Raw genomic sequence first — 22,532 nt, 5'->3', positions numbered from 1 at the left:
CTTTTTATTCCAGGCTCATGTTTCCATGGTGAAATTTGTGTCCTCCCTCCACCTTTCTCACCCGAGAGACAACCAGATGAACCAGATTCTCAACAGGACCTCTAGAAGCAAGGGCAGTGGCCCTGTTTGTATTTCTGAACCCCCTTCTCTTCAGGTGCAAAGAAAAGATAGTTACAAGTTTCCCAGGGTAATAAAGAAGTAAATTAGCATTTGAATTGAAAACAACAGAAGAGGGTCTGGAGGCTCAGCTGGAAACACAGTGGCGCACTGTTAAATGGGTGAGTCTTTGCTCAGACTGTCTGGGAAGCAGCTGATGAATTAGGAGACAACTTCTTAATTTTGAAAGAATAAACCTTTATAAATTATCAATTAAATAGCTCTCCGCCTTCTTTTGTCCCATGTGAGAATGGATTTCCACAGGGTTGAAAGTCAATCCTTAGCACTTGAGTCCATGGTTTTAGGCACGGGCCCTCCCTCTCCTTCCAGGGCAGGCTAAAGGGATTGGCTTCTACACAGCCTGGGGCACTCCCCAGACCCTCCTCTTTCTGTTTTCCTCCTCTTTTCCAGGTTTTTTTTTCTTTTATTGTTGTTTGTTTTTTGTTTTTTTTTTTTCAAGACAGGGTTTCTCTATAGCTTTGGAGCCTATCCTGGAACTGGCTCTTGTAGCCCAGGCTGACCTTGAATTCACAGAGATCTGCCTGTCTCTGCCTCCTGAGTGCTAGGATTAAAGGTGTGCGCCACCACCGCTCTGCTCCCTCCTCTTTTCCAATCCTTGCTTACTGGCAGGCCCCAGCAGAAATATCCCCTTTCTGAGAAGACTTCCTGGCTGCTCAATCTAGATCCAGGCTGCTAAGTTAGTCAGCTTTTAAAACACGTTCTAGGTCTCCTGAAGAAAACAGTTGATTTCCTCTTCCCCATCACCACTTTTCTCTCTCATGGACACTGTAAGCACTTCATAAATTCTAGTGGAAATGGTGCATTTTGACTTCGTGAGATGATTTCTGGGGTAGGAGGACAGCATTATCTTACCCTGCAGTCCCAAAGAGACACTGAGACCAGAATTCCAAAAAATACAGGGAAGGGAAGAAAAACAAGTGGGAAGGATGCTGGATGAGTTAACACGGTGGGAAACAAGGAGTGGTCCCACCAAGCACCCTCTCCAAGGCCCACATTCAGTTCTCTTGTGGGGCAAGGAAGCCCTGGGGGGCTGCTCTAGGTTGCTATGCTCCTGTTGAAAGACCCTACAGACCCCCTCCTCAAAACCTGTAGCTAGCATGCTCCGGGGGGAATGTCCTGTTTGCTTTTAAAAAAATTCTCCGGATCAGCAGCCAGCCTGCTCCCGTAAGAACATCCCATGTGCTTGAGAGAGCAGGATATCTATGAGATAGAGATAGAAAGACTGCAAGGCAAGATGTCAACAAAGCAGGTTAGCTATCAGATAGGAACAGGATGATTGTTGCCAGGCATCCATGCTGAGAGAGGAAACCATTCATGCCCCCCCCCCCCCGCCGCATTCCGATAACCACGCTTTTGCTTCTGTAAACTTGCTTTTTGCTCTTCCCTATAAAAAGCCCGCCCTCCAGTTGGCAGGTGCGCGGGTCTTCCGAGAGATCTTGCTGCCCACAGGTACCTGTGTCTACTCAATAAACTTCTTGCCATTTGCATCCGTGCGGTCTCGGCCTGTTCCTTGGCGTTGGGGAGGTCTCCTCCCGAAAAGAGGTCCTCGTCGAGGGTCTTTCACTGTGTCCTGTGTGTCGTCCTTCTGGGAGTGAGGGGCTGTGCCAGTGCCCTGACACCCAGAGAAAGTATCTGAAGCAGGCTGCTCCCAGTCTGGGGAGGTTTGTCCACCAACGTCATGGTGATCTCTAGAGTGGGTTGAGGCTCCAGCTGCTTCTCTTCTAGTCAGGACCGGTTATGGTCTTCTTCTAAATCTGACCAGAAAATAATATTGCCACCTATTTGATCCTGGCTCTATTTAATACGAGTTTACTATTTTTTTCCATTTATTTATGTAGATGGGGTGCAACATATAGCATGGCACAGCAAGTCTCAGGCCCCTCATATCTCTGCCTTCCCAGCACTGCTATTACAGGTGTGGGCAGTTGAACTGCACTCAGGTCCTCAGGCTTGTGCACCAAGCACTCTGCTGACTGAGTCATTCCCCAGCCCCTTGCCTGTTTATACTTTATGAATATTCATTGCAATCCATCTGATTAAAATTAAGCCTTTATTCACAGTTGCAGTCAAAGGGAAGTCTTGCTAGAGACCCTGCTTAAAGCTATTGCAGTGAGTGACTGAGGAGGTGCTGAAGACTGACCTGAGAACTCCGCATGCGTGTGTACACATGTGTGCAGGCATTCCACACACATGTGCAACCTCCCCTACCACAGACCACATAGCTTTGGCAAGTATTGACTGGGGAGCAATACACAGCACATGTACTCATATATACATATGTTCTGTTCATGCATACACATACATACATGTGTATACTGCCAAATATTCCTGGGTTATGCCCTCACCTGAGTTTAAGCCATTGTTGAGTTATTTGGAGATCTCAGGTACTCTTTTCCAAAGGCTGGAGATTTAGTTAGTGGGTTTAGAGTTTGTCACGTGGGCACATGACACCTGGTCACATCATTCAGCATATAAAACTCTCTGGAATTGAATAAACCAGGTCTGGGATTTTTGTTATAGTAGCTGGGGATGTTTACCTCTTTCTGTAAACATGCTTATATTACTCTCTGGACTTTTAAGACTTATTTTTCATATTTACTTCTGTGCACTTGTCACAATGTGTGTGTGGGTGTCCACGAAGGCCCTAAGAGGGCTTTAATCCCTTGGATCTGGATTGTGGGTGATTGTGAGAGGTCCAATGGTACTGGGAACCAGGCTTCTGACCTCTGCAAGTGCAGTGCGTGTTTCTAAGTGCTCGGCAATCTCTTCAGTGTCATTGTTTCTTAGTAGCTAGCACAGTGGGTGGTTGAGACTCCTTTGCCACGGTTCAGCCCAATCCCAGCATGACTCCTGCACTCTGGCAGCTGCATCAGATGCCCGAGGAGCTGCCTTGCCACTAGACTCTGTGAGATGTTTACACTGAGCTGGGAATACCTGTCCATTCTGTGGATTTCAGAATAACAGCTTTCTCACTGCCGCTGCTGCTATGGAGTCACTAAAAGTTGCTTTCAGTCTAAAATGTTGAGCCTGAGTGGCTGGAGGGACAGCTTGGTGGGCAGAGGATCCACGTTCAGCTCCCAGCAGCCAAACCAGCTGACTCACGATCACCTGTAATTCCAGTGCCAGGGAGGGGATCTGATCCTCTGCAGGACTTCTCAGGTATCTATACTCACATGCAGACATACACATGCACACACATAATTTAGATAAATAGACAAGTAAATAAGTATCATACTTGGAATTTTAAAATTTCAATTCTTTGTGTCGGTGTTTACAAAAAAATCTAGAAGATTTATTCTGGAAGCTGTGATGGTGCTTGTAGTCTCTGCTCTGGGGAAGTAGAGGCAGACAGATCCCTGTCGCCAGCCAGCCTCACCTACCTGGCAAATGCCAGGCCATTGAGAGACCTGAGGAATGATACCCACAGCTGACCTCTGGCCTCTGCATACATACACAAATATGCCACATGCAAACACATGAATCACACACACACACACAAGCGTTTTGGGCTGTACATTGGAATATACATCACACCCCAGCAGGAACAGATGAGTTCATTTCTGCATTGCACAGAAACCAACCTGAAGAGGAGCAGTGGTCGGGGCACGCTGGAAAAAGTGAGTGCTCGTCTTCTTTAATTTGAAAATATAGCTAACAAAAGGTGTGTTACCCACAGCAACAGAAAACAGATACCTCAGTTAAGATGGATAAAAATGGCACTGAGACTCTAGGCTGTGCACAACTGCTTTGAATAATTCATAAGCTGCATCTCCTATTTTACAGGAGAATCGCTATTCTTACTGAAGGAAAAAGAATCTGAGTTTATATACCATGACCAAACTTCACATCAAGGGACAAGCTGAGACACTGACCGTGTGACCGTGTGTTCTATGGAGCGGACAGTGACCGTGTGGCCGTGTGGCAGTGAGGATTTATGTGGGGTGGCAATTTTCATTTTAGGGAAAATGTTGACAGAAAATACTTTGGAGAAGAAAAGAAAAGAAAAGAAAATGTCACTGAAAGCAAGACAAAAAGGGATGAAATTATGTGGAGGTGTGTGTGTGTGTGTGTGTGTACATGCGTGTGTAGGTATAGAGGCCAAAGGTCAATGTCACCTATCTTTCCCATTTCTTGTCACTCTCCTTTTTGGAACAAACCATCTCATGAACCTGGAGTTTATGGATTTGGCCAGTGAGCCATAGGGATCCTTCTTGTTTCTGCCTGCCCAGCACTGGGGTTACGGGTATTCACCTGTGCTCTGTCTTTTATGTGGGTGCTGGGGCTCAAAATCAGGTCTTGATACTTGCATGGCTATTTACTTCTGATGCCATCTCCTCAGCCCCAGGAATAAATTTTTATTATGTATTATTATTGTTATTTACTATGTGGTGTGTGTGTGTGTGTGTGTGTGTGTGTGTGTGTGTGTGTGTGTAAGGTAGTCAGGAGCAGTTTGTGGGAGTCGGGTTTTTTTTTCTTTCACCGTGGGGATGGTCCTCAAATCATGAGGCCTGAGACAAGCACCTCTACCTACTGAACCATCTGTTAGTTAAACCCAAGAACAGATTTTATGAGAGACAAATGCAGACTTGCAATAGACACTGTCAGTAAGACAAGATCATGCAGTATGTTTATATGGGGAAAGAGCTGTCCATAAATGACCATTAGAACATGACACAACATTACAGGACACACAATGCCCTTGTCATGCTATCTAAGAACACTTAGCTCTTCAAGTGGATTCACTGTATTACCTGAGACGATGGGGTTAAAGTTGAAGTCAACAGAGGTATGTCTGCTTAGAAGCAGTCTGTGAACCCCCAAATATTCCAGTAAGTAGGAACTCCACTCTAGACAATTCCCCAGATCATTTTGCATCAGATAAGACAGGATAAATTTCAAACCAAATAGGTTCCATGGAATCTTATGCAAGATAAAAATAGATGTATTTAAATAACACCTAGTGGTAAAGAGATGGCCCAGTGGTTAAGAGCATGTTTGCTTATGAAGAGGATCTGAGTTTGGTTCCCAGTACCCAGGAAAGTCACAACCACCTGCAAATCCAGCTCCAGGAGCTCCTACACCCTCTTCTGGTCTCTGCAGGTAACAGCACTCATGTGAACATATGCCCACATGTGGATACACATGCATATACATAATATAATATATATATATATATATTTCATCTTTAAAATAAATCCCACTTCCTCAACATGTTCAAAATATTTATTATCTATCATAATTACAGAATTACTGAATCCAAAGGCATCAAATCCTGTCCTGAGTAGGTGTCTGAGCCATCTCCTTTATTTATTTATATCTGGGATCTCAGATGGCAGGACACAGAAGCAGGAAGAATCAGGAGTGCTGGTGTGCCATCTGCAGTCCCCTCTGCCCTCATGCTTGCAGGAGGTACTACAACTCCCAATGCTGACTCGCCCGTAGGTCCCAGCTGTCATACCTTTAACAGCAGTGATGGCAGGCAGTTGTCAGGGAAGATGCAGGGATGCTAAGCCCATCTGTCATGCCTAGCGTTTATCCTGCTGCCCTAACAATGGGAAAGGCTAGAGGTATCATCTGACTAATTTTTTCAATCTTGGAGGTTTTTGGTTTCTCATGATAGCAGGGATCCATTTAAGATCTGCAAAAATTAAAGGGATACTGTGGACCCAACTGAATAGAGTTCGCATCTATCAGGAGTAGTCCAGCTTTGATGCAGCCTTTAAAGTCTTAGAGGGTGACCGACCATATATAATTCTTTCTGTTGCCTAAGTCAGTGGTTCTCAACCTTCCTTAAATACAGTTCCTCATGCTGTGGTGACCCAACCACAAAATTATTTTCATTGCTGCTTCATAACTATAATTTTGCTACTGTTATAAATCATAATGTAAATATCTGCTTTCTGATTGTCTTAGGCTACCCCTGTGAAAAGCTTGTTCAACCCTGAGAGGGATCATGACCCAGTTGAACTAAGTCATTTCGAATAACATACTAACTTGAGCAAAAACAAATCAAAACCAAAGACTTGGATTTCTGGTGAAATGGACTCTTTTTGAAGGCTAAAGGGAAAATAACTCTCCAGAGTGGTTATAGGTGTTGATTTCTAGCGATGATTGCATGTCAGAGACAATTCTCAAAGTGCGTCTCTGCAGACTTGCTTAGATAGCTTTGTGGGCTTTGACATGCGCACATGGTGGTGTGACTTGGCTGCAGTAGGAGCTCTTTTCTCCAGGACACCAGAACTCTGGCCATGGCTCTACCTGAGGGCATTAGGAGTTGTGCTTCTTTAGGAGTAAGCCTTCAGGATGCTATTTTATTGAAAACAGTCAATACACACACAGACCAGCTACATAAAACACACTGTGGGCTCTTTCTCTTGGCTGACTATACTACAGAGTCCTTCCAGCCTGTTCTCTCTTGGCTATTCTGGGTCGCTAGGACAAGGCTTTGTTGCCTTATAGTAGTCTTGTATAATGTATGAGCATGGCAGGTTGTTCACACATCCCTAGAGCATGCTGTCTTGGGCCTGGGGAGACAGGTTATTTGGTAAAGAGATCACTGTGCAAATACGAAGACCCAAATGCAGACCCTAACATCCCCACAAAAGCAGGCATGGCAGGGCATGCCTGTAATTCTAGCATTGAGGAGGTGGATACAGGTAGATCCCTAGGGCTAGCTGGCCAGCCAGTCTAGACAAAGCAGTGAGCCCCGTGTCCAACAAGAGACCCCAATTAAGTAAGGATGATGTTGGACATTGACCTCCAGCCTCTGCACATGTATACACACATTTGTACACTCATGTGAACATGTATACACACAAGAACAGATACTCACAGCTATATGCACATTCACCGATACACACACATGAACACACACACACACACACAAGAATGTTGTCTCTCTGTCTTTATTTCTAATGGCCCCCTTTACACTCCTCATTGTTTTCTCCAAAGCCACCTGACCCACGGGTCCCTACCAGCCAGTGAGAGTCTTCCCTTTGACCCCAGAGTGGCATGGATGCTCTACTGCTCAGACCGAGCTCATGCATCTGTGTTCCCGCTGGGCAGAGAGGGCAATGAATGCGCCTGGAGCCCTGCCTACCTCTGTATCATCTGGAACCCGTTGCTCTTTGCGAGGCATTGCACAATACATTAATGGCATCTGAAAAGATTTGCCACACCTCTTGGGAGAGCAGGATGAAAATTACTTGAAATGAACTGACCAATGCAAACTTTAAAAAGAAACCCACAAGAACCAATGCCTCTTCAAACAAACAAGAAGTTCTTTTGGCCTGAAAATTTTCCCCAAATTTCCTTCCAGCTGAGGGCCTATTTATAGAGGCAAACCAACAATGCCTTCCAGGCCTTCCTTAATCTAGAAGAGCATTGCATTTTCTGGGTTTAAAAACAATCTATTTGTTTACTTTTCACTGCGTGTATATGTGTGCGCATTTCTGTGCGAGGGTGTGCGGACATGAGTGTAGGTGCTTACCACACCAGAAGACGGCGGCAGATCCCCTTGGAGCTAGAATTCCTGGCGGTTGCAAGCCATCTGACTTAGGTCTGGAAACTGAACTTGGGTCTTCTATGAAAGCGACAGGAGATTTTAACTACTGGGGCATCTCTCTAGTTCCAGGTCAATGGATTTTTCTAGTCCCTTCTCCCACTCAGAGTCTGTATGTTGACACCTATGGGAGACCCAGAACAACATGCAAAGCTCTTGTAAGAGTTCAGAGTTCCAAAAAAAAAGAGGAGTCATTAATGTGCTGGAGAGATGGCTCAGTGCTTAAGAGCATTACCTGCTCTTCCAAAGGTCCTGAGTTCAATTTCCAGCAACCACATGGTGGCTCACAACCATCTGTAATGAGGTCTGGTGCCCTCTTCTGGCCTGCAGACATACACACAGACAGAATATTGTATACATAATAAATAAATAAATAAAAAAGAGTTCAGAGTTCCTGAAGTCAACCTTTGAACATTTTCAGGACTTCTTTAAAGTTTAGCACCTCATCCAGATGCACAGATATCACTCGGCTGTAGCTCAGCTTCCAGCTCTGTGCCAGAAAAAAAAGGGCTTCAGGCAGGGTTGAATGACCTCTGCTGATTAAGTCTGAGATTCTGAAGTCAACCTCAAAGATTCTGAGCTACAAAAAAGAAGAAATGAAAAACTGTGATGCTGTTTCCTATCACCACACAAATACTAAAATGTGTGTGTGGGGAGCTCCTCAAATCCTGACGGCCAGGGAGCAGCCAAGGGTTGGATTGTCGCAAATCCTGCTCTTACTGATCCACTTCTATTAGCCAGGCACCAGCCACTAAAGGCTATATACCCTCTAAAAACAGTGCCACCACCTGGGGGACAATACTCAAAAGAGGAACTGTGCGTGACATTGGGTGCGTGGGTGTGTGGTGTATGTACGTGTGTGTGTGTGTGTGTGTGTGTGTGTGTGTGTGCGTGTGTGTGCATGCATACCCATACATGGCATGCTCAAATGCTGGAGAAGGCAATCTACCTCATTCCTGAGAGTCAAGGTCTCTCAGTCTCTCACTACACCCTGGGCTAGGCTGACAGCTAACAAGCCCCATCCACCCTCATGTGACAACGTCCAACATCGCTTGGGGTTACAGGTGCACATGCAGCCATGACTAACGTTTACAAGGATGCTGAAGATTTGAACTCAGATCCTCGTGTTTGCCTAGCAAGCGCTATTACCCACTGAGCCATCTACCTAGCACAGTGGGAGACATTTTTGATTTACACTATAAAGACACCTCAGGGAAGTCAGCCACGAGCAAACCATTCCCACTAGTTGAAAATGTCTTTCAACTGCAGGGAGCGTCCTCCACTGGGCATCTCCTAATGTGGATAGCAGACACTCTTGACCCTTAGGCTCACTCCTCAGACCTCCTTCCCAACCCTGTCTTTTCCATGACCTCTGCGCAGTTCAGGTCAACTGTACTGGGAATATCCACATAAGCATCAACAGTCAACTCAAAATTAATATAGTGACGGCTAAACTCCAAATCTTCTCTTCCAAATATTATATTATAGCAGTATTCTCCTGCATGCTTGCCTGGCCGGGGACTTGGCCATCATTCCTGACGCGTCCTTCAACCTTATACTCCATATTCAATGCGTTGTTACAACCTACTTTTGCCTTCTTAGAACCTTTTAATTTTCTAACAGGTTTTCAGTTTAATTTATATTTCATGAAATTTGCCCACTTTAAATATATTCTCCGGTCTCTTAGTGATTAAATCTTGTCGTGTACCCAGTCACCAGATTTGGATATTTTTATTATATCAGTTAATCAATTAGTTATGAATTGATGTGTGTGTGCACATGCATGTGCGTGTACACACACACACACACACACACACACACACACACACACACACACACCATGGAACTGTGCAGAGGTCAGAGGACAGACAGCCTAAAAGAGTTCATTCTCTTTTTTCCTTGTGGGTTCCAGGGATCAAACTCGGGCTTGACAGCCTAGTGCCTTTACCTACTCAGCCGCCTCCCTGGCCTTGTTTGGTTTTAGATCACCGTATCTGCTAGCTCTATTAATCACTTACTGCACCCCTGCCTGGCTTTGTCGGCTTCTCGTGTGAACTATGGGTAGTACCTGCCACTCAGGCTGCTGAATATGCGAAGAGTTTAATAGTTATAAGGTGTATATGATTTGATAATGAATCTTGAAGTTAATCTCTCGTTGCATATAAAACTTTATTACTGCGATCATCATTACCTTTTCCATTAGTGACAGATCCAGCCCCACAAAGACTTTCAGCACCTGTCAGACATGTGAGGGTGCAGGATGGAATGTGCGTGCCCAAGTAGCTACAGGCACAGGTACCCATCATCTGCTCATTGCAAGGTGAGTTTTTCCTTCCCGCTTCACATTCTCCTATCCTGTTCACACGGGGTGGCTGGCTGCAGGTTTGCAGAGTGGGGCGTGGACTGGTGTAGAGCATACAGTCCTGACCTTGCCTTCAGGCTTAGCTGCCGTTTACCCCAGAGGTCATGGTGAAGAAAAGCCATGGATGTGGCCGCATCACCTAATTGCCCTTGTTTGTCATTAATCGCTTTTCTGTGGCTGTGGTAAAAGCCCTAGGTGAAAGCAACTCATGGAAGAAAGAATTTACTTGGGCTTGTGGTTCCCGAGCGTCAGAAGGGGGCAGGAACAGGAAGGAGGGGGGACCACAAAGATTGGTTCCCAGGCGCTCAAAGCCTTCCTCCAGTGATGTGCTTCCTCCACAAGACTCCACCTCCCAAAGGTGCCATACCTCCCTCCTCCTCAGAGCCACCATCTGAGCACCAAGTGTGCAAACACATGAGCCTATGGGGGGACCTCTCTCATTCAAACCACTACATAAACCAACCCATCCACAGACCCTGGATAAGCCCCACTGATTCCCTCCAAGAGCAGAGGCAAGAAAGGCTCTGCCGGGCCACTAACACTGTGACTCAGATATTCCATCTTGACCTTGGGAGTGTCTGGGGAAACTGTTTGTGATATCCTAGGACCTCCATACCTTAATCTTCTATTATCTAGTTCCCTTCCACAGTTTGGGGATAGCCACCCAGTCCTGTGATCATGCTAGGACACAGAGAGAAGTAGATCACAGGAATGGAGAGACGGCCTAGCTGTTAAGAGCACTGGCTGATTCTCCATAGGACCCAAGTTCAATTCCCAGCACCCACATGGTGTCTTACACCCATATTTAACTCCCGTTCCAGAGGATACAGTGCACTCTTTCACCCTCCCCTGGCATGGCATACCCATGGTGCCAGGCATCTGTGCAGGCAATACACCCGTACATACGTACTAGAAACATGGTTTTGTAGAAGACAGGTCTCAGTTCAACAAACCCACTCTTTTCCTGGACTTTGTCCTCAGTTCATCGGGATGAGGTTGAATCCCTGTTCTCTGCCTTGATGCTGTGACCATGTGGCCTCTATAGACACAGCCTCAAAGTGTTTCCAGAGTGAACTTTGCTCCAAGGCAGTAAGTCACACCACCAAAGCAGCTGTCATCGACCTAATACTTCTGGACTTGAATGTGTTCAACTTTCAAAAGAATGTATAAACTAATTGTTATTAATTTTATTCTTTTGAAAAATGGAGTACATTTTAAAATAGCTGCCAAAATTGCACCTAATTTAGACTTCTTCTTCCCATCCTGGTTTGCAGGGAGTCTGGTGTGGGCTGAGCTGGTATGACAGAGATTGCAAATCAAAAAGGACTCCTCATAGATTTCCAGGCTTCAGAAAAGATCTGTCTCCAAAAATGGATGAGGAAGTCCTTGAACACTTCACGGAGGCCAATGGCAGGATTATGCAGAGACAGCAACAGGCAGTTCATAACCTTCTTGAAAATTTTTCAAGTGTGAGGGTGAACTCCTCCGAGTTAATAAAACACAGCAATAGAGACATAACAAAGCTCTTTTTTGGCAACAAGAATGATAACACTGGGATATTCTAAAAATTTGCTAGATAAGCAACCCATGATCAAAGGTGAAATAAATCAGAGAAATTGCAGGGTTGATTTATTTAAATATGAGCCTCTTCCTCGGGGAAAAACGATGCCTGCAGTACAAACTGAAATTCTGAATATGGTTGCCAAGACATCCCTTGAAGAAAGATTGCATCTGCCAGATCAAGCCAGGGACAGGAACAGCCATAGGAGATGGTCAGTTCTCAGGGTGCTTTGTCATAAGTGATCCTTTATCCTTTGTATATAAGGGAGAGGTTATCCCTGAGGCGATTGGAATAACAAATTTCCTTCAGAAAAACGGTAACAAGTAGAAATCTACGGAACAGAGTTTTCAAGATGGCAATGGCTGACGTGGCTATCAGTGAGGTCAAGAGAGGTGCATATCATGTAAGTAAGTAAGCCAGGTAGTCTTGGACCAATGAAGACATTTAAAGCACAGGCACAAATATATCCTGGGAAAGAGAAGTTATGTATGTATGTATGTATGTATGTATGTATTTAATAAACCATAGTCCTTCGGTTGAGTTTCAGTCTCTAGTGATGCATAGCAGATGTCTCCAGAATTAGGTGGTTTGCTCTCCCCATTCAAGGCTCATGGAGCACTGCCAGAGATAGGCTAGAAAGAAAGTAAAAGCTGGTGGGTGGGGAGGAGAACTGTGGGTGCTGCCTCCTGGACTTGACATGCCTGCTTCACTCATGACCTCACAACAGCTGTGCTCACCTGAACAAGATGAGGCCAAGAAATCCAGCAGTTATGGGGAAGAGGCTCCAAAGACCCTACCCTTCCCAGAGGAGCTATTTGCAACTGCTGGTTGGTGGCGGAGGGAGATTCACATACTGGTGGCTACTGGTATGTTGTCCAGGCTCCATATCTATGTGTGTAATGGGAATACTAATTGAACACCATATTGTTTGTAACAATAGCAAAGAATACACCAAGTTGGTAGACAGGCTAGGGGCATTGGGGGAGCAACAGTGAGACAGTGGTAGAGAGATATATAACCCAAGTTCATTGCATAAATGTAGGAAAATTTCAAAGAATGAATAAAATATTATTTCAATAACTTAGTGGTTTAAAACAACACTGTACTGTTTCTCCAATTTTAGATTGCAGCATGTAACAACCCTTCCCATGATGTGTCAGCTGAGGCCGCCTGGCTGCACTCGAGTGAGAGCTGAGCTAGACTGGGGTCCAGGAGTTAGGATTTCTACTCCAAGCAGTTGGCTTCCTGGCACCATGAAGGTCAGAAGGAATCCTAGCTTCTTCTACAGTAACTATTCTTGAAGGGGATAAAACAGAAACTGGCAAATCTCAGACACTCCTGACTGGCATGGTCTATTGGCTGGTTGGTGCAAGACACAGACCAATCCAGCATCAAAGGGGGACAGACACCAACAGGGCAACATTTCCATACCATGGGGAAAGAAACTGAAGCTGCTCTCTTTGAAGACTCCACCAAAGTGGACCTGAAGGGTCGATGACTATAAAAGTGAAGGCGTGCTAAGCAGGGAGTGAGGGTTTGCACTGACTGTAGTGTACCAAGATCTAGAGTCACCTTGGCAACAAGCTTCTGGGAATATCTGGGAGGGAGATTCTAGATTGAATTCATTGAAATAGCAAAATCCATCCTAAATGCAGGTGGCACCACTCCCTGGGGTAAGGTCCCAGACTAAATAAAAAGGAAAAAGAAACAGAATTCATCTCTGCTATCTGACTATGGACACAGTGTGACCAGCCGGTTCACTACCCAACTATGGAGACAGTGTGACCAGCCGCTTCACTACCTGACTATGGACGCAGTGTGACCAGCCGCTTCACTACCTGACTATGGACACAGTGTGACCAGCCGCTTCACTACCTGACTATGGACACAGTGTGACCAGCCGCTTCACTACCCGACTATGGACGCAGTGTGACCAGCCATTTCACTACCTGACTATGGACGCAGTGTGACCAGCCATTTCACTACCCAACTATGGAGACAGTGTGACCAGCCGCTTCACTACCTGACTATGGACACAGTGTGACCAGCCGCTTCACTACCTGACTATGGACACAGTGTGACCAGCCGGTTCACTACCTGACTATGGAGACAGTGTGACCAGCCGGTTCACTACCCAACTATGGACACAGTGTGACCAGCCGCTTCACTACCCGACTATGGACGCAGTGTGACCAGCCGCTTCACTACCTGACTATGGACACAGTGTGACCAGCCGCTTCACTACCCAACTATGGACACAGTGTGACCAGCCGCTTCACTACCCGACTATGGACGCAGTGTGACCAGCGGCTTCTACCCGACTATGTGTGACAGCTGGTTTCAGGCTTCTGTTACCATGGCTTCTTGCCAGTGTGGACTGTACCCTCCAACTGTGATGTAGGAGACCCTTCCTTCCTTGGGTTGCTATTTAATTTCAGTTTTTTGTGTCACAGATCTATGGCAGAATCCTTCCCAAGATGAAGGGGACATGGAATGATTGTGGAAGCAGAGTCAGGTTGGTAAAAATTTCCATTTGCCTTGCAGAAAGAAGACAATAGGAAGTTTATCCTGAAGAGTTGCAGGAAAACTCCTGGAGACTCTAGGAGAAAGGGAGTAGGAAAAATCCTGTTAATATAAATCAGACTTCCCTACCCCTGAAATCAGAGCCAAGACTTGTCTCTCTGTACATTTGAGTCTCCGGTGATTTCAGAAACCGTGACTACAAAGCAGCAGGAAGATGCATGTCGCAACGACAATAGGACCAGAAAAGCAGAGATGATTTCCTGGTTCTATCCTGTTGTAAATGGCCTCATCACTGGAGCCCCTGGTTCCCAACTAGGGACACAGAAGTACCTTCCTAAGAAGTTCTTGCAAATGTGACCAAGTGTGAAATGGACTTTTGATGTGTTGAGACTTCTAGTGGCATTTAACCGTGAGAGATCAGGGATGCTGCTTATCCAAGCACACCACACACTTAGAGAGAGCTGTTCTAGAAGACGGCAGTGGCATTCCAGCAGAAAACACTAAGACCACAGGGCAGTGTGCAGTACTGGGGCAGCGAGAATACGAAAGTCGAAAGAGGCAGGAAGTCCCATATTCCAACCTAGGTGGCTGCCTTCTGGTAGGATTAGAGGCAGCGCTAAGGTCAGGTTGTATTCTATATGATGCTGCCTCCAGGAAACACTTGGTTTAGATACACACAGTATCTTTGGAAATAGACATTTGTTTTCAGTTAATGTAATAGTCTTCTGAAGTGAAAATGGGAATTCAAGAAATGGAATTTCTTGAATAGAAATAAGTTTAAAACTGAAAGCGAGGTAAGGGTGTTGACCGTGGGAGGGGAACTGAAGAATTCTGGAAATTTCTTCTAAGAAGAAAGGTGGAAATCATGACATCCTGATTCTGTTGTTGATTCTTCACTCAGATATGTTGGGTGTTGATGTGACGATCTCTTCCTGGTCATCACACATGGGCTTTATTTTATTCTTCCTATTTTGAATAATTTTCCACCAGAAGCAAACCAGCCTCTTGTACATCATCTGCCCGTCCACGTCACCCTAACCTCCCACCAGGCAGAATGAGTCAGCACCCTAGAACCTCTGTCTGGTGGTTCTGCAGCTAAGACCTGAGCTTGGGTTTGAGACTCCTGGCCAGATGTGTCATAAATCTCGCTCTCTTGGCTTCAGTCTCTTTTAGCTGCTCTCTTTTCCCATCCTTGGCTTCACAGAAAACCTTCCATATGAAGGTTCTCCTTGCCCATCTGGAGGTCTGCAGAGTATGCTGTGTGGTCAGGAGATGGGAATCACTGCACAGAAGCCACCAAAGAAAAGGGCTATCTCAACCACTCTCACGCATGCTCATAATTAAATGTATGTGTGTGTATGGGCAGTTGTGTGTGCATGCTCATGTGTGTGTGTGTGTGTGTGCAGGCTGGGGGACAACCTCGGGTGTCACTCCTGATGTGCCATTCACCTTGTTTGTTGATACAGGATCTCTCAGTGGGACCTGGACCTCACACACTCTGCTAGGCAGAGCAGTCAGTGCATCGCCAGAGTTCCCGTCTCTGCACTTAGTGATGGAACTTCAAGTGGCCAGCACCACACTCTGCTTTTCACAAGGGTTGTGACGATGACGGGTCCTCAGTCCTCATGGCAAATGCTTCACCAATTGAGCCTTTTCCTCAAACCCTGAATGTCAGATTTTAGATGCTTTTGAACCTTTTTCATGAATAATATAAAATTTCATATAAACAGAACAGGGTGCACTATGGTGGCTTTTTTTACTCAGTGTGTTTCAGAATCTGTGACATGAGTCCAGTTCATGTGGCCAGGAAGAAAGCTACTGGGGGAGTGGAGGATGCAGCCGAGGCAGGGTGGATAGTCATTGCCCACAATGAATCACCTGGGGAATAGTTGAGATATCACTTTAGTTCCTTGCCTGCCAACTGTTTCTCTGGACTCCTTCCCTCCATGGTTGGCTGATGTGTGCTTGGGGAATCAACTCATGCTAGCATGCTCTCTTTGATGGTTCAGAAGGGATCTGAGACTATGCAAAGCCCCAGGGTCATGATTATGAGCAACAATGATTGCACTTGAGGGTTACAGATGTGCTGGATACTAGAGGGTTGTGGTTAATAGAATGTTCAACAACAAAGACTTTATTGTGCAGCTGAAGGGAGGAAAAGCTCCCAACAGCAAAATTCAGACCCTTGAAAAGTCGGTGTCTGGAGTATACACACCAAGTTAGGGTTTTCCTTTATATATATATATATTAAAAAAATTCTTTTTGTTCACCAAAATTAAATGGTCAGAGTTTTTTTTAAGTTCCCTGTGGGAAACATTTTGCATCAAAGGAGAAAGAGATCAAATGGAAACGCAACAAGCCAGCGGTTCCCATATGCAGAGGCTTTTTCCACAGTGTGGTTAAGCTGTTAGCAAAATCTGATTAACTCGGGTCACCAGGGGACCATTTAGTGGCTTTGAAAAAATTTCATTGTACTGATTTAGGTCCTTGGGATCTCCTAATATATGTGGGACCTCAGATCTGGTTGTTTGGTGGCAAATTTAAATGCAGCTGAGGAACTGCCTCAGTCCTCCACCGAGTGCACTGGTTTAACATCAGCTGGTGAGCGCTGGGCCCTTGGCGGAAAGTTTAGAAACCGGATATGAAGTTACACCATGCTCAGAAGCTCATCAAAGCCCCAGAAAATCACATGGGGATGTGCTAGCTATCCTAGGGTAGCTGAAGTCCTTGTGCTGTGGATATTATATGTTACATATGTTTTGATTGTATTTGAAAGGCTGACGAGAGGGCTCAGCGAGTGAAGACACTTGGTACTAAACCTGCCAGCCTGAGTTCAATGTTTAGGACTCTCATAGTAGAAAGAGAGAAGAGAGTGCCTCAGGTTGCTCTCTGACCTCCATACATGTGCCAAAATGTGCACATGCCCACATACCACACACACACACACCGCAATAAATAAATAAATAAATAAATAAATGTAGCTTAAAATATTGGCCAAATATTTTAAGAAAATTTTCTTTAAATATATTTTAATTATGATATTAATTATGTTTTTGGTACAACCTATCATTTCAATACATGCAAATAGTGCTTAATGACGTCAGGGTAACAGTGTATATATACATATATGCATGTATGTATTCATGTCACCTGAGGCATATATCATTCCTCTATGCTGAGAAGGTTCAATACTCTCTGTTCAGACCCAGGCTCAGTGGAGAGGGCTAGCTGTACTCTAACCCCAGACTCAGGAATTTAACTCATCATGAGGTAGCTTGGCTCCCAAGCATTTTACAGACGATTCTGAATTGTATTTCTGGCCACTGCCTGCTGCCTATGCATTCTTCTTCCCTCCTGATCTGCTCTTTGGGCACCTTCTGTCCTTCACCAGCAGAGAAAGTGTTCATGTGAACTGAAGATTGCTTGACTATTACTGCCCTCATCACCAACATTTCCAGTGTTCTTCTAGAACTTGGCCAGAGGACTTAGAATGACATAAACATTCCAAACCTGAAAACGCTTCCAGGACCTTGTTCTGTCAGATGGGTTACCTGTGCAGCTGGTGGCACTGAGGAATGACTGCAGGGACTTCTACCAATGTTTTGTTCCTCTCTGCTGGTGACTGTAAAGGATGCTCCTCCCCACAAGCCATCCAACGCACAGAATGGCCTTGAGGGAGTGGGATAAGTGGATCCATGCTCCTATGGAAAGGTGTGTGCACATGGTGCATGTATACACGTGAACATACGTATGTGGATGCAGAGGTCAACCTCAAGTGTCATTCCTCAGGAACTGACCACCTGTATTTTGGAGCCAGGGTCTCACATTGGGACCCCGGGCTCACCAATTGGGTGGGTGCTGGGGATCCCGATCAGGTCCTTTTACTGACATGGCAAGTGTTTACTGACTGAGCTGTTTCCAGCCCCAAGGCTCCTTTGTATTTTCCAAATAGTATATTGTCCTGTTGTCCTTACTCTCTTTGGCTCATAAAAATGGCCTACTCTTCGAGATGAAGGCATAGCTGGCACAGCTGTCAGGGCCAAGAATTTGTGGTTAGACAGGCCAGAGAATACAGGGGGAACCAACCCCTATTATCTGCTAGTGAGCATAGTATTAATCTGCCTTCTACGTGTTTATCTTTAGACTATAGATTAGTGCGTTTCTCAACCTTCAACACAGAACGCTCCATTTGTCATGGGTGGCAATTAACACAGAGACCCACAACTAATCAGGATGCAGAGAATAAGTGACTATGGAGTGGTCACCCTATGTGGGCTATCATATCCCACCCTTACACCTCCAAGGCTCAGGGACCATTGCAGAAGATGGGGGAAAAGGCTGTAAGAGCCAGGGCAGAAGCTAGCTCTAAGGAAATTTGTTTCTTCGCACAACAGGGCAGCTGAACATATGAACTCACAGCCATTGGGAAGGCATGCCCAAGACCTATTCACATCACGTCAGACAAAATCTCAGGAGGACACCCTCATCCATGTGAGCACAAAGCCCCACCCCTAGGCGATGAGCTATCGGTGACTGATGCCTGCCAGGATGGAGAGTTGCCTTTCTTTAAGAGTGCAGTTTCAAAATAGTCTGATACACTCCAGTGGATAGCCACACACCTAAGGGTGCACAGGCAGCAAGAGTTAGATGTGAAGGTTTTTGTTTTCGTTTTTAATGCGAATACAAAGTTTGGTAGATATGGAATTGGGGGTAGATCTGGGAGGGGCTTGGGAGTGGGATAGACATACTCAAACTACAACAAATGAAATTCAACAACTAATGAAATATATTAAAACAATAGCAAAATACAACAACAATTCCATTGTCTCAGCTCCTGGGAAGCTCGCAGTGTATTGTCTTTCAACTGTTTCTGGTCCCAGAGAGAGAACTGGGGTTGTGCTTTCTAAGCAGCCTGGGAAACCTTGGAGACACACGCACAGATGAAGAGATGACTTTGACTGCACTTTGTAATGCCCCCTCCCATTCACTCGGGATTATTTGGGTGCTGGGCATTTCCCTGGGATCTGGACCATGTTTTCATTCCACAGAATCATAGACGTCGGTGTCCCAAAGACACTGCAGCTTAAGCCAGAGCACACATGAGTCCCTTTTGGGGCCTCTGGAAAAGAGCCACAGCTTTGTCCCCCTGGGCAGTCACAGCCAGTCCTAGACATAATGGGTTATATGTCACTGATTATAAACAAGCAGACAATGGAGTTTGTTTTCCACCCTGAGAATCGGAGCTTCGCTCCCTGTCAGCAATGAATGCATTTTCAGCTGTAATAGAAACCAGCGCTAAGCGCCCGGGGCTTTGTCATGCGCTCAGAGGAGCAGAAGGAAATGAAAAGACCAGCCGAAGCTTTAAAAAAATGGATCACCTACTATGTGTGGATTTCTGACCACATTTTCTCTAGGCGTCAGCGCATACTGCCTTGTTCACCATGACTCCCTTTAACTTTTCTCAACTCTGCCAACCAAGCAGTTGGCAAGAAAGCAGCTGTGGAGGGAAGGGTTCATGCTGCCCCACAGTGCCAGGCTACAGGCGGTGTGCACTGTGCACACATCTCCGTTATGATGGAGAAAGCATGGTGAGGGGGCAGCTCAAACATTCAGCTGCTTGTTCACATCTCAGCAGACCAGGAGAGCTCAGGCTGACTCCCAAGCTGGACTCTATGCCCCAAGGCCCACCCCTCAGCCCACTTTTGTGTAGCTAGAGGGTTCTTTCTAAGGATCCTCTAGACCCAGCGCTGCTAGCTGATGAGACAGTGTTCTAGCACAGAGCTGTTTGGGATATTTCATATTTGAATTATGACACTTTTGTTTAAGGATAAGGAAACCAAAGAAGACACAAGAACAGAACGTCCCAGTGAAGCAGGGCTGATGGTGGGACATCCCACTGCATCCCTCTGGCTCCAAAGCATAAGAAGCATCAGTGACTTCACTATGCATCCACGCAGGCTAATTTTCTTCCTGAGCAGTCATTAGAGGTGGAAGGTAGCTCTTGTCCCTCCCGTCTTTTCTTGCCTGTGTAATTCCATATGAATTGCCCCAAGATTAAGCCTACGAGCATTTCTCATTGCCGAGTTCTTTCTTGTGTCTGACTCCAATATTCCTTGCTGTGTTTTGAAATCTTCTCTCTAGGCACATATCAGATCTTGTGGTTTAATGCCTCATTATGCCTAATGGAAACTGGAAACTAGGAGAAACAATCAGTCATACCTGTTGGGTGTTAATGTAAGTCTTTAAGTCTTTCTGACAGTTTTTTCAGATGGGGTCTCATATAGTGTAGACTAGCCTTGAGAGCTGTGAGGCAATATTATACAGGCCACATATTTCTACACTGGTGGAGGGCAGGCTCTCAAGCTATAGGTCGCACCTGAGGTGGGCACCTAGCGCTTACAGACAGGCTGTCCCCTGGGTCAGGATGTGCTAATGTTGTTCTGATCCCTGCCTTGTAATTATGAAGATCGCCTGGGAAGAGGTGTTAATCCAAGCTAGTGATAGAGTAGCCACAGTTGTCGACCTGATTTTAGTTCTGCTACCCCGGAAATAAAATGCTAATAAACTTCCCCCCTCAGTTTACCTTTGGATATAAAAGCTGTTTTGAGAATAAATGTAGGTGATTTCCAGGATTTAAATGTACCCTGAGAGTCCCTTCCAATACTGCTGTATAAACTGTGTCTCAATTATTCCCACACCTCCACGCCGATCCAGAGAGATAATTTATGTTAAGGTTGGACCCCAACATATAGCCAAGGATAACTTTGGACTTATAATCTTCCTGCCTCTGTCTTCAAGTTTTATTTTTTTCTGGATTCTCTCAACTAAAATTTAACTTGAACTGTATCTTCAGTATTCAGAAATCCTCCCTATCCCCCTACACAATCTATGCCCCAATTCTCACAATCTTTGAATGAAAAAAAATAGCTAAAGAAACAGACATTGAAAAAGAGGGGACTTTAATTTGACATGAAAATACAAACATCAAAGTGTAGGTGTTGATTTACATCCATAATCTTAGCCTTTGGGAGACCTAGACAGGAGGCTTTCCAAGAGACTGAGGTCAGCCTGAGCTACATAGTAAGTTCTAGCCTGAGCTATAAGATGCCTCAAGAAAGAAAAACTCCACAAAATAACCAACCACTTCATCAAACTTAAAACAAAACAAAAAAGAAAATGCAAGTGAGTCCAGGAGAGATGCAGAGGCCCTGCTCTTGCATGCACATCTTTTACTATTAGCCACACACGTAGACGGGTCTGCACGCTAGCAGTTGGATCCTCCTCTCTAGATGGAAGATCAAAGTGGAGACTCACTCCATCTGGTCCAACTCATCTGGGAATAAGAGCGGAACATGGGAGGCTGTCCACTGTGGGCAGGGATTAGAGGGAGAGTTAGGCAGCATGGTTTGTGGTTGGTCACAGAATGCAGAGGCCACGGAGGCTCTGTAAGGAAGTCAAAGCAATCATTGCATGTTCCAGGCTTAGCTCTGAGGAAGTCACAGGGGATACCAGGGTGCCAGGAAGATACGGGAGTTGGTAAACTTCCTGGTGTTGGCAACTGGTTCTTTACACGCGAAGGGCAGAGCACAGAAACCCTTGGGGGCTGGATCCTCCAGCTGTGGGGCATCCCCCTGAGCCATCACATCCTAGGGGCGCAGCCTTACCCTGTGAAGATGCTTGCCTTGATTTCTGCATTCTGTCTGGACTGTGTTACCATTACCGAGTGCCTTATTTAGTATTCCAGTTAGGGAGTGGTGGTTCGAACAGAACAGCCCTCATAGACTCAAGTGTTTGAATGCTTGGCCCATAAGAAGTGGCACTGTTAGGATATTTGACCTTGTTGGAGGAAGTGTGCCACTGTGGAGGCAGGCTTAGAGGTCGTATGTCCTATAGCTATGCCCAGTGTGGCACACAGTCTCCTTCTGTTGTCTATGGGTCAAGATGTAGAACTCTCAGCTACTTCTCCAGCACCATGTCTGCCTGCACACTGCCCTACCTCCTACTACGATGATAATGAACTGAACCTCTGAACTGCAAGCCACTCCCAATTAAATGCTTTTCTCTCTAAGAGTTGCTGGGGTCATGGTGTCTCTTCACAGCAGTAGAAGACTTTGCGCTTTCTGCTTTCTCAACTTCAGAGGTCTTCTGCTTTGCGCCGCTCCTTAGTCCCTGACTTCTCTTAAGATGGAGAATGCAGCACCTCTCTGTCGCCCAAGCCCTTACTCCACCCTTGTCTGGATCCACTCTGTCGCTCGTGGAGTCACAGTCTCCAGTTTCTTAACTTAACTCACCTTCAGTGTTCCTACCACCGTGGGGTGTATCCTGTCCCAATCCTGAGGGCCACCCTG

Source organism: Microtus pennsylvanicus, chromosome 7 (genome assembly GCF_037038515.1).
Source record: "Microtus pennsylvanicus isolate mMicPen1 chromosome 7, mMicPen1.hap1, whole genome shotgun sequence".
NCBI classification, from domain to species: Eukaryota; Metazoa; Chordata; class Mammalia; order Rodentia; family Cricetidae; genus Microtus; species Microtus pennsylvanicus.
This window is presented reverse-complemented; position numbering follows the sequence as displayed.